The sequence below is a fragment of the Amblyomma maculatum genome, chromosome 7 (genome assembly GCF_055883805.1).
Source record: "Amblyomma maculatum isolate TAMU_Amacu chromosome 7, ASM5588380v1, whole genome shotgun sequence".
Classification (NCBI taxonomy): Eukaryota; Metazoa; Arthropoda; class Arachnida; order Ixodida; family Ixodidae; genus Amblyomma; species Amblyomma maculatum.
In genome coordinates, this window is record NC_139350.1 from 5297728 (window position 1) to 5309965 (window position 12238).

At 47.7% G+C, this 12238-nt stretch overlaps 1 protein-coding gene across 1 annotated transcript in view; it reads left to right on the forward strand.

Annotated features, from left to right (window-relative positions):
- Positions 1 to 12238, forward strand: part of LOC146182644 (protein tolkin-like) — an 803125-nt gene that overhangs the window by 424138 nt on the left and 366749 nt on the right. The window lies entirely within an intron of this gene.

The following is a 12238-nucleotide window of genomic DNA, read 5'->3' on the forward strand; positions in this document are numbered from 1 at the left end:
ATCAAGGGTTTCCGTGGCTTCACGGCGAGGAAGAAGTCGAATACGATTGCTGTGTGGCTCCCGAGTTTGGCTGCTGTTGAGTGTCTTGAAACACTTAAGCGCATTTCAATAACAAACGAAGTCTCCGGTACAGGTTTATCTTGTTGATGGTTCCGACCTACAAAGTAGACGTTGACGAGGACCAGGCTGCACTTTAGCGTGAGCTCTACTGCCCTACTCATCGTGTGATCCAAGATCGTCACATTGGAAAGGGGCGCTCTTGCATTGTTACCTTGCAAGGCATGACTCCCCCAACTCGCCTATTCCATTATGGCTGCATTCTACGCCCTCGACCATATAAACCGAGAGTTGTCTACTGTTATAGCTCTTTCCGACTTGGCCATATGCATATGCTTTGCCCTTTTACAACACCAGGTGAAGCTGTGCCAGAAGAAACAGTATCTTACCGATGCGGACTTCGCAAAGCTAATGGCGGCAGTCGCCTTTTCCTGTTCTCCCCTCCATCTTTCACTTTCCTATTTTCTTTCTTAGAACTGTCCTGTCCTCTCTTACCTTCTACACTTCTTCCTACTTCCAGGCGGCGAGGGTTAACCTTGTGTGGCTAGCTACCCTGAGTTACGCCATATTGGGTTATAGTTACGGTGTACAGCTGGCGTGGGCAGGAATTGACAGTTTCTGTCCCGTCCCCTCGTTGGGCTCCAGTGGGTGGCTGGCACTGCAGCCGAACAATAAAATTTTTTATGGCATCTAAACTCCTTAACCCCGATCGTCCTCCTTCTAAAAGGGGGCGCACCGAGACCACCATGTTCTTCTCAAAGAACATAAACAACTTTCCTCGTTTCCACGTGGTCCACAGTGACCACGAGGAAATCACTGCACGACTTGTGTCCCCATTTGTTGCTTCCCGAACGTTGACTGAGGCCATTGGCCAGGGCTATAAGATAAAGAAACTTGGAAATGGTGACCTGTTACTAGAATTAATGTACAATCATCAGTATCAGAAGCTAAGTACAGTCGAATCATTTGGAGAAATACCGGTACAGATTAGCCCGCACCGATCACTAAACACTGCCCGAGGAGTCATCTCTGATGATGACCTTAGGTACGTGAGTGAACAAGAACTTCTTGAAGGCCTGAAGGAACAAAATGTCACAGATGTCTACCGGATAAAGATCAGACGAGATAACAAAGAGATAGAAACAAAGCACATTGTACTCACCTTTGCTGCAAGCACTCTCCCAGAATCTGTCGAAGTAGGCTACACAAAGATAAAACTGAGGCCCTACATCCCTAACCCACGCCGTTGCTTCAAATGTCAGAAATATGGCCATGGCTCTCAGAGTTGCCGTGGCCAACTCACATGTGCAAAGTGTGCCTCGCACGAACACCCTACAGACAACTGCGAAGAACAGCTGCTTCTCTGCTCAAACTGTGAAGGTAACCACCCAGCTTATTCACGCTCATGCCCATACTGGAAAAAAGAAAAAGAAAAAATTACACTGAAAGTCACCGAAAACATATCTTACGGAGAGGCACGAAAGCGGCTTTCTCTTCCTCAAAAGCCACACTACTCCGTTGTGACGCAGCAGGGCGCGGCATCACAGCGGTCGTCGGCACCTGCCCAGGAAGCACACAGTTCTTCCAGGGCAGCGCCACCTGCGCCCTTAATGGAGTCAGCTAGCGCTACTCCACCACCACCCGCAAAGCTGGCTGCGCGGACCCCCAGGTCAGCCGGCCCAAAGGCCTCGACCCATGAGTCGAGGCCTAAAACTGACAATCCTGTGCTTTCTGCACAGTCGTCCACCGCATCTGAAGATGCGATTGACACAACTTCTTCACCCCAGCTGCCTAGGCGGCAAAGCTCACTGGAGCGAAAAAGAAAGGGAAAAGTCCCAATAACAGGTCCCAAGGACCTACAAACCTAAATTTAAACTTGTCCCTTAAATAACTTTTAATTATGGCGCTCCTCATTTATTGGAACTGCCGAGGACTCTTTAAAAATTTAGATGATATATATGAAATTCTTGCGGACTATCAACCAAACATACTTTGTCTGCAAGAAACCCATTTAAGACCAGCAGACTCAAATTTCCTTAAGCAATATAATGTATTCAGGAACGACAGGCAAGGCAGCTCTCACTCCTCTGGTGGCGTTGCCATTGTAACACAAAAATCAATCCCCTCTCGAAACATCTCACTCAACACAGACTTAGAGGCAGTGGCAGTCAGAAGCTTAGTTTATGGCAAAATAACAACCGTATGTTCCCTGTATATTGCTCCAACTTATAAGCTAAGTAGCGAAAGTTTTGAAAAATTGATTGATCAACTTCCGGAACCTTGGTTGCTGGTCGGAGACTTTAATGCTCACCACCCATTATGGGGATGTACAAGAACGGACTCCCGAGGCGTTCTAATCGAAAAATTCTTATTGTCCTCGGGATCATGCATACTAAACACGAAACAGCCAACTTACTACAATATAGCTTATAACTCTTACACATCCATAGATCTAGCCATTGGCTCCTCGATGTTCCTGGCAGCTACAGAGTGGACTGTCATTAACAATCTATACGGAAGTGACCATTTTCCGATCTTAATAAAATATACTGGGAACGGAAATGAAAATGTGTCGAATCCCAGAAAATTCAAAGAAAATGCAGCCAACTGGAAGATGTTCAGGGAACACTCATCATTGGCCTGTTCATCAGTTACTGACTTAGGCGTTGATGAAACTCAACGCTTAATCACGCTGCACATCATAGAGGCAGCAGAAAAATACATTCCACAGACATCAAGTAAGCCACGAAATAAACGAAGACCCTGGTGGAATGCAGAATGTAAGACTGCTCGTGAAACTCAAAACAGGGCATGGTCGAAACTACGCCGATACCCCACAGCCGAAAACCTAATAGCCTTTAAGCGTGCAAAGGCAAATGGCAGGCGTATTCGACGCATCTCCAAGCGAGAAAGCTGGTCATCATTCCTTTCTTCAGTGAACTCCTATTCTGACGCACACAAAGTTCACAACAGGATAAGAGCACTTAAAGGATATAGCACAGTCCCAACGCCCCTTGTCAGCACCAGTGGTGACTCTCTTGAACATCAAGCAGACACACTAGGGCAACACTTTGAATACATATTCAGCTCAGCACACCATACAGATTCCTTTTTGCGGCACAAGGCAAGAGAGGAGAGGAAGCACATACATGATAAAAGGCCATCCTCAGGAGGATACAATAGCCCATTCACCATGCAGGAGCTGAAGATTGCATTAGACACATGTGGTAACACAGCACCAGGTCCTGACAGGATCACATATGGAATGCTCAGGCATCTGCATGTGAACACTGTTGAAACCCTACTCTACCTGTATAATAAAGTATGGGCCACAGGACGCTTTCCTAAAGCATGGAAGGAAGCGATCATCATCCCAATATTAAAACCCGGAAAAGAACCCACACTTGCTGCTAGTTATCGGCCTATCGCACTAACCAGCTGTCTATGCAAGCTTTTTGAGAAAATGGTACATCGTCGCCTTTTCCATTTCCTTGAATACAATGGTCTTCTTTATCAAAACCAAGCTGGTTTTAGAACTGGGCGATCAACAGCTGATCAGCTCATTGCCTTTGAGTCTTATGCAAGGGATGCTTTTGTACATAAACAACATTGTTTATCTGTCTTTTTCGATCTTGAAAAAGCATATGATACCACTTGGCGCTATGGTATCATCCGCGACCTCTTCTCTCTTGGCATCACAGGAAACATGTTGAGCACAATTCGAAGTTACTTGTCTGAACGGACCTTCAAAGTTCGTGTTGGCAATGCATATTCAAAGCAGTACATTCAAGAAAATGGTGTCCCTCAAGGTGGTGTTCTCGTCCCGCCGGGGTGGCGCAGTGGTTACGGCGCTCGGCTACTGTTCCCAAGGACGCGGGATCGAATCCCGGCCTCGGCGGCCGCTTTTCGATGGAGGCGAAAAGCAAGCTGCCCGTGTGCTGTGCGATGTCAGTGCACGTTAAAGAACCCCAGGTGGTCGAAATTTCCGGAGTCCTCCACTACGGCGTCTCTCATAGCCTGAGTCGCTTTGGGACGTTAAACCCCACAAACCAAACCAAACCAAGGTGGTGTTCTCAGTTGCACACTTTTTGTAGTCAAAATGAACTCTTTAAAAAGCTTGCTGCCAAAAACTATTTCTTGTTCTGTATATGTTGATGACGTCCAGATAAGCTTCAAATCTTGCAACTTGGCCATCTGTGAACGACAAATTCAGCTAGGTGTAAACAAATTGTCCAGGTGGGCTGATGACAATGGGTTTAAATTTAACTCTGGAAAGAGTGTTTGTGTACTTTTCTCTAAGCAGCGTGGCATCAGGCCTAACCCCAACATTACACTGAATGGCCAGAGCCTTGCCTTTAAAAAAGAACATAAATTTCTTGGCGTAGTTGTTGACGAAAAACTTTCCTTCATTCCCCACTTAAAACAGTTGCGACTGAAGTGTCTCAAAGCGATGAATTTGCTAAAAATTCTCTCTCACCGGTCATGGGGCACAGACCGCGACTGCCTTCTGAACCTTCTGAATAGTGTAGTTCTATCACGCATTGACTATTGCTCGATGGTTTATGGGTCAGCATCATCCTCTGCGCTAAAATTGCTCGATCCCGTGCACCACCTCGGCCTTCGCCTCGCTACGGGCGCTTTCCGAACTAGCCCAATTGCTAGCCTCTATGTCGAGGCGAACCGATGGTCACTGCAACGAAGGAGACAATTTACTTCTCTAACTTATGCTAGGAAGGTACTATGCCAACTGGACCATCCATGTCGTCGGCTCCTGCTTGACAAAACTGGCACAGCACTTTTCTCAAAAAAACCATCTCTAACACCACCATATCCAATCAGGGTTGCCACGCACATTGAATATCTGAATGTTTCGGTTACCAGTCTTCATACAACTTCCATAACAGACCTAATTGCTCCTTGGGAAATGCACGGTGTTAATTGCGACCTGTCGTTTCTTGAAGTGGGCAAACATGCATCCCCTATTGCCATACAGCAGCACTTCATGTCACTTCAGGAGAAGTACACTTGTGATGAATATTACACTGATGCTTCGAAGTCTGCTCAAGTCTCCTGTGCAGCACATGGACCACAGTTTTCACAGTCAAAAACCCTGAACAGACATACTAGTATATTTACCGCTGAATGCCATGGTATCCTTTTAGCTGTGAGACACATTATAGAAAATAAAATACAGACGTCGATCATCTACACAGACTCCCTCAGTGTTTTAAAGTCCCTATCCTTTTGAAAATGGAAAAATAAGCACCCAGTACTGAACTCTCTTTATAACACCCTTATGTTTGCTCATGAACAAGAAATTAAAATTACACTGTGTTGGGTGCCAGGCCACCGCTGTATACCTGGTAATGAGGCAGCTGATAGGCTAGCTGCTTCAGCTGCCCTTCGAAATGACACAGACATTGATAAGATAACTTATCATGACCTCAAACCACACATAAAAAACATGATTCGACAACAATGGCAAGAGGAATGGGACGCAGCATCAGAAAATAAACTACACACAATAAAGGCAAAAATAGGCAGGTACACCACAGAAAAACAAGATAGATTTAAAGAAGTAGCCCTGTACAGGCTGAGAATTGGCCACACATACATAACCCATACATATCTTTTAACCAACTCTCCTGCACCACACTGCTCGAGATGTGGTGATCGACTCACTGTCATTCATGTTTTAATCATATGTGCACAACTGGAACCAGAAAGAAGACGTCATTTTCCCTCCTTGTTCACTCATCAAATACCTGCACACCCATCCATTTTTATTGGCGACAACCCAATGTTTCCTTTAAAACAGGTGCTTAAATTTTTATCACAAGTAGGCTTTTTACGTGAAATTTCTTATCGACGTGGGTCTCAGCCCGCTCCTCCTTGAGAGGACGGATGAGATCTTTTAATACATCTACTTATACATTGCGTATCCATTATATATCACAAATGAATTTTAGGCCCTATACACCATTGTTTTTAGCGATATTACAGAGCGAATACATTTTTAGGCCCTATACACCAGTTTTTTATCCCTTCATGAAAAATCACAACTATTCCATCATATAAACTTGAGTGCACCATTAACCTTGAGTTTGGCGCTCTTTGGACTGAGTCGCCCTTGCGCCATTAAAATCCATCATCATCATCGCAAAGCTAATGGCCATGAGATCACCTCTCCAACGTGCCCAACAAAAGTGAAAGTAACTCAAAAGGTCCGTCGTGGGATACAAAGGCGATGGTCTCAACATGTTAGTTCACCACCGAGTCAGACATTCAACAGATTTGATGCACTCCAGTTAGACGAAGATGAATTTCCACAACTATCTGAGACCGAGCCATCGGCAATCTCTACGCCACATGCTTATAGCGCTAAAGTGAGTGCACAACTTTGTCACAAACAGGGTTCAAACGTGGAGAACGTGCCGGAATCTCCACATGAGGATGTGACGGCAGTTGAGGATCAAACTGAACACCGTTTAGCGGAGGTCTATAAGCTCTGAAAACATCGTGAACTGCGTGCTCGTTGTAGGCGAGCAACGGAATCCCAGACCGCTAATATCAATGCTGCCTCGCCAACGATTATGTCCCATACTCCCGAGTCGTTCGCTGAGCGTCGGGACTCGCTCGTGGCTCTTGGAGCTGGACTCCTGGGGGCGTGACCATCATCCTATCGTCATCCGCCTCTATTCATCACAGGCCCGGCGATTACGCCGCAAGTGTTCAGTTGTCCACTGGGACCATTACCGCGCCATTCTGCAAAATCACTCTGTGGAGGCGACACTCTCGCTTCTAGATCAGAGAGAGCATGCAGAGCATGCTTTGCAGCAAACTTATCTCCGAATGACTTCGCAAAACAAGCAGCGTGCAAGTTTTTCCCCAAGTACGACGTGTTGTCTGTACCAGTTACAAGAACTTACTTGTGGGGCATGCCAGCCCGTGTCGATAAGCTGCCATCTGCTTCCGACGCCGAGGGAATCACGTCGGCGGCGTCTATGCCCAAATTGATTGCAGCTATAGATGAAGCCAACCGAAAGACAGCGCCCTGTCCGGACTGCATTACGTGCGAGGTTTACAAGAACCTCAGGGCTGATGCAGTTCCTCAACTCCTTGACACCATAAACAAGGAATGGCTAGACGGTGATCTACCAGAGGACTGGAAATCGGCTATTGTGATCCCTATTCCAAAGCCGGTGAAAACGCCTACAGACCTTAGCAACTTTCAACCTATATCGTTAACGCCAATAGTTTGCAAGCTTGCTGAGAAAATGCTCGCCACACGAATCTTGTGGTGTCTTGAACATCACGGTTTCTACCACCCGGCCCAAATTGGCTTTCGACCATCTATTGGCACAGAAGGCACGGGCTGGCTGTCTTGACGTCCTCAGAGTATTATCATCCACCCGCAGCCACAATGTACGCACCGTCCTCGCCATGGATATAGAAAAGGCTTATAATAATATCAGTCATGCTGCCATTCTGGATTCCATTGACATGCTCCATTTACCACTTAGAGTGCGCAATTTTGTAAAATCTTTACTTGAAGGTAGAACATTTGCAATACACCTCAGTGGCGATGCCATAGGATCATTTGTCCCTCTTCCCGGTGTACCCCAGGGATCAGTGTTGTCACCAACATTGTTTAATATTGCATTTATATCTCTTGCATGGCGGTTACATGAAAGTTCTGATGTTAAATTCGTAATATACGCTGATGCCATCACGTTGTGGAGAACACAAAATGACCTACTGACTCAATCCGCTTCCCATCAGTCAGCTTTAGATATTACGTCTACATATGCATCTTTTATTGGCCTTGAACTTTCCATCAGTAAAACTACGTTCATATCTGTCGCCACCCGCTGGGGGCGTCGTAAACTAGCGGAAACACCTGTTCGTCTACATCTATCTGGAACCCCACTTCAGGAAAATTCAGCAGCAAAAATATTGGACTCAACTATTCATGAGTCAGGAACTGGAACTTCATGGCTGTCTCGCGCTCAAAAAAAAATACAGGTGTTACAGACTCTGGGTCTGAACAGACGCATTGCTCCAAAAACGGACGGCGATAGCTCAGATGTTGCAAGACAGTTGGTATACGGGTGGTTGTGCAACCGCGCCTTGTTTATCAAGCGCAATTTCAGCATTTGACAAGGCACAATGGGATCGACTTGAAGCTATAAATCGAGAGGCAATGAGGGTCATCACCTGCCTCCTTCGCATCGCACCAATCGTGGCGCTCCAAGAAAACGCACAGCTAAACACAATAGATGAACTGGTGCAGCAACGACGTGATGCACGCAGGCTTAAGGCCACCCTCTCTCACGCAACGTGGGCTCTGAGGCCTCTTCGTCATATGCACTTCTACCACCGCCACTGCCAGTTCTTCCTCCTTGGCGTTTTGTACAGCTGAGCGATAACAAGCCAACTGATTTACGACGACCGAGAACACAGGAAACAGCGCCATCACTTCGCGACCGAATTATGGAAGAAGACGCCCGCTTGCCACAAGGTGCCAGTGTAATTTACGTCGACGCAAGCATCCAAGCCTGCAGAGTGATAACTGCAGTTTATGGCCCAATCAACTGAACAAGACATCAACATTTCAATTACCGGAACCTCATCTTCGTTTTGTGCACAACTGCTTGCAGTGCAAGAGGCGCTTCTCTGTGACTGCAATTCCCATGTTCCCCACGGCCCATATTGTCATACGCACTGATGCCCTCCAGGTCACTAAGCTACTTAGATGCGTTAGTAGTAGCCCAGATATCTGCCCAAACATACACAATCTAGCGGCTCAGCCAATTCGTATTGAAAGGTCTCCGCGTGACCTTTTAAGGGCTCAAAGCCAGGCGTATTCTGCGACCCGCCTTTCACCCTCTACCTCGACATCGTCAAACCTCATAAAATTCGTCAATGCTACCCTACTTTTAACAAAAAGGGAGCACCTTCAACGCTGTACTCGGGCTCTTATACCTCCGTGTACGGTAAGCCTCCCTCGCGGTCTAACCCGTGCAGAGGAAGTGGTGCTTTGGAGGATTAGAGTTGGGGTGGCAACACCGGCAGTGATTCGAAAGTAGCCTCAATTTCGGTATTTGTATCCACACCCTGGGTGCCCCGTCGGTAAATCCAGAAATACAGAAGCTGACATCCATTACCTGCTGAGGGAATGTCCAGCACTGAAGCCGACGCGGATCCGGCACCTGGTAGCAGCTAGCTGGCCTCTTCCCCCAAATCCGCAGTCATATGCCGCTTGGACCTAGGAACCGCATCATCGTTCACTCCTCGACTTCATTGCATCAGCCAACCTTTATTCTTTTATTTGACCACACCCTTCATCCGTCATACCATTCCTGTTATGCCCTGAGGCAATAAACATCGCACAAAATACAAAAAAAAAACAGCAGAACCTACCTGACAATATACATGTTTGCCATTCTGTACGGCGCCTTTCACTCGGGATCAACACTGTCAATCGGAAAATACCCTTGCACTCTAGTTAAGCTACTGATAAGAACTATACAGGGGATAAACGCATATGAGTTGAGTAAAGCAGACAGAACAGAGATGACAAGAGGCCTTTATTATCAGTATTTCTATGGGAAATGAAGATTGCGAAGTAAGAGTCACTACTTGAAAACAAAATCGTCCTTTCTAGGATATATATACCAGAGCTGATTAAGGGGACTACAATTCTTCAAACTTGAGCCAGTATCATAATAGACCATAGCTAGAAAGCAAAAGTGACAGAAACATGGCTCCTAAAGATATGCAAATTAAAGTAGTGCCGTTTCGAGCGATATAGCATCTGCTCAGGAATGACTACTGATCTGCTCTGAAGGCCAAATAGCTAAACGGTGGTTGTTTGTTGTTTGATTTTACCGAGGGCGTAAGAGCGAGACTCCCTGCACGTGCATGTCAGCGCTTCAAGCGATCTTCTTTGTATGATGTCTGAAATATTAGTTGAAGCAAAGCAAATGCTGCAGCATAAAAAGGCGGCAAAAATCACCACCCAAAGGCTTCAGTGTTTCTAGGTTATGATTATCTCGCAACTGACCTCGGAGACGTAATATCTGAAGCTTTTGCAGATTCAGGCACTATAAGAAACATAGGTTGCTTACACCGTTGATAAGGTTTTTCCCTCTCACGGAAAAACAAAGTTTACTTAGCTGGCAAAATGCGAGCTAGGTGTGCCAGCACATGGCACACTATAGGGAAGCTTGTACTTGGGAGCACGCGGCTCGTTCTTGCGGCATTGGCGTCAGCTCGAATACGGCAGTCCCACGGTTTTTATATCATCTGCGAGCGCGCTCCTCCTTTGACGGCCACTTATGTGTGACGTTCCGCTCTTACTGGCCACGTGTCTGTGATTGCGATGGTCTGTGAATGGCCACATGCTGATTGACGACGGCATGCAATAAACAGCACGGGCAATCGGTGGCAGTTAACACGCGTGGTGTTCGGCTGCTCGCTTTTTCTGAAGGATGGTCTCTGATTGGTCACATGCTGATTGACGACGGCATGCAATGAACAGCACGGGCAATCGGTGGCAGTTAACACGCGTGGTGTTCGGCTGCTCGCTTCTTCCGAAGGATGGTCTCTGATTGGCCACATGCTGATTGACGACGGCATGCAATGAACAGCACGCGCAATCGGTGGCAGTTAACACGCGTGCTGTTCGGCTGCTCGCTTCTTCCGAAGGATGGTCTCTGATTGGCCACATGCTGATTGAGGACGGCATGCAATGAACAGCACGGGCAATCGGTGGCAGTTAACACGCGTGGTGTTCGGCTGCTCGCTGCTTCCGAAGGATGGTCTCTGATTGTGCCACATGCTGATTGAGGACGGCATGCAATGAACAGCACGGGTAATCGGTGGCAGTTAACACGCGTGGTGTTCGGCTGCTCGCTTCTTCCGAAGGATGGTCTCTGATTGGCCACATGCTCATTGAGGACGGCATGCAATGAACAGCACGGGCAATCGGTGGCAGTTAACACGCGTGGTGTTCGGCTGCTCGCTGCTTCCGAAGGATGGTCTCTGATTGTGCCACATGCTGATTGAGGACGGCATGCAATGAACAGCACGGACAATCGGTGGCAGTTAACACGCGTGGTGTTCGGCTGCTCGCTTCTTCCGAAGGATGGTCTTTGATTGGCCACATGCTGATTGAGGACGGCATGCAATGAACAGCACGGGCAATCGGTGGCAGTTAACACGCGTGGTGTTCGGCTGCTCGCTTCTTCCGAAGGATGGTCTCTGATTGGCCACATGCTGATTGAGGACGGCATGCAATGAACAGCACGGGCAATCGGTGGCAGTTAACACGCGTGGTGTTCGGCTGCTCGCTGCTTCCGAAGGATGGTCTCTGATTGTGCCACATGCTGATTGAGGACGGCATGCAATGAACAGCACGGGCAATCGGTGGCAGTTAACACGCGTGGTGTTCGGCTGCTCGCTTCTTCCGAAGGATGGTCTCTGATTGGCCACATGCTCATTGAGGACGGCATGCAGTGAACAGCACGGGCAATCGGTGGCAGTTAACACGCGTGGTGTTCGGCTGCTCGCTGCTTCCGAAGGATGGTCCCTGATTGGCCACATGCTGATTGAGGACGGCATGCAATGAACAGCACGAGCAATCGGTGGCAGTTAACACGCGTGGTGTTCGGCTGCTCGCTTCTTCCGAAGGTTGGTATCTGATTGGCCACATGCTGATTGAGAACGGCATGCAATGAACAGCACGGGCAATCGGTGGCAGTTAACACGCGTGGTGTTCGGCTGCTCGCTTCTTCCGAAGGATGGTCTCTGATTGGCCACATGCGGATTGAGGCCGTCATGCAATGAACAGCACGGGCAATTGGTGGCAGTTAACACGCGTGGTGGTCGGCTGCTCGCTTCTTCCGAAGGAAGGTCTCTGATTGGCCACATGCTGATTGAGGACGGCATGCAATGAACAGCACGGGCAATCGGTGGCAGTTAATACGCGTGGTGTTCGGCTGCTCGCTTCTTCCGAAGGATGGTCTCTGATTGGCCACATGCTGATTGAGCACGGCATGCAATGAACAGCACGGGCAATCGGTGGCAGTTAACACGCGTGGTGTTCGGCTGCTCGCTTCTTCCGAAGGATGGTCTCTGATTGGCCACATGCTGATTGAGGACGGCATGCAATGAACAG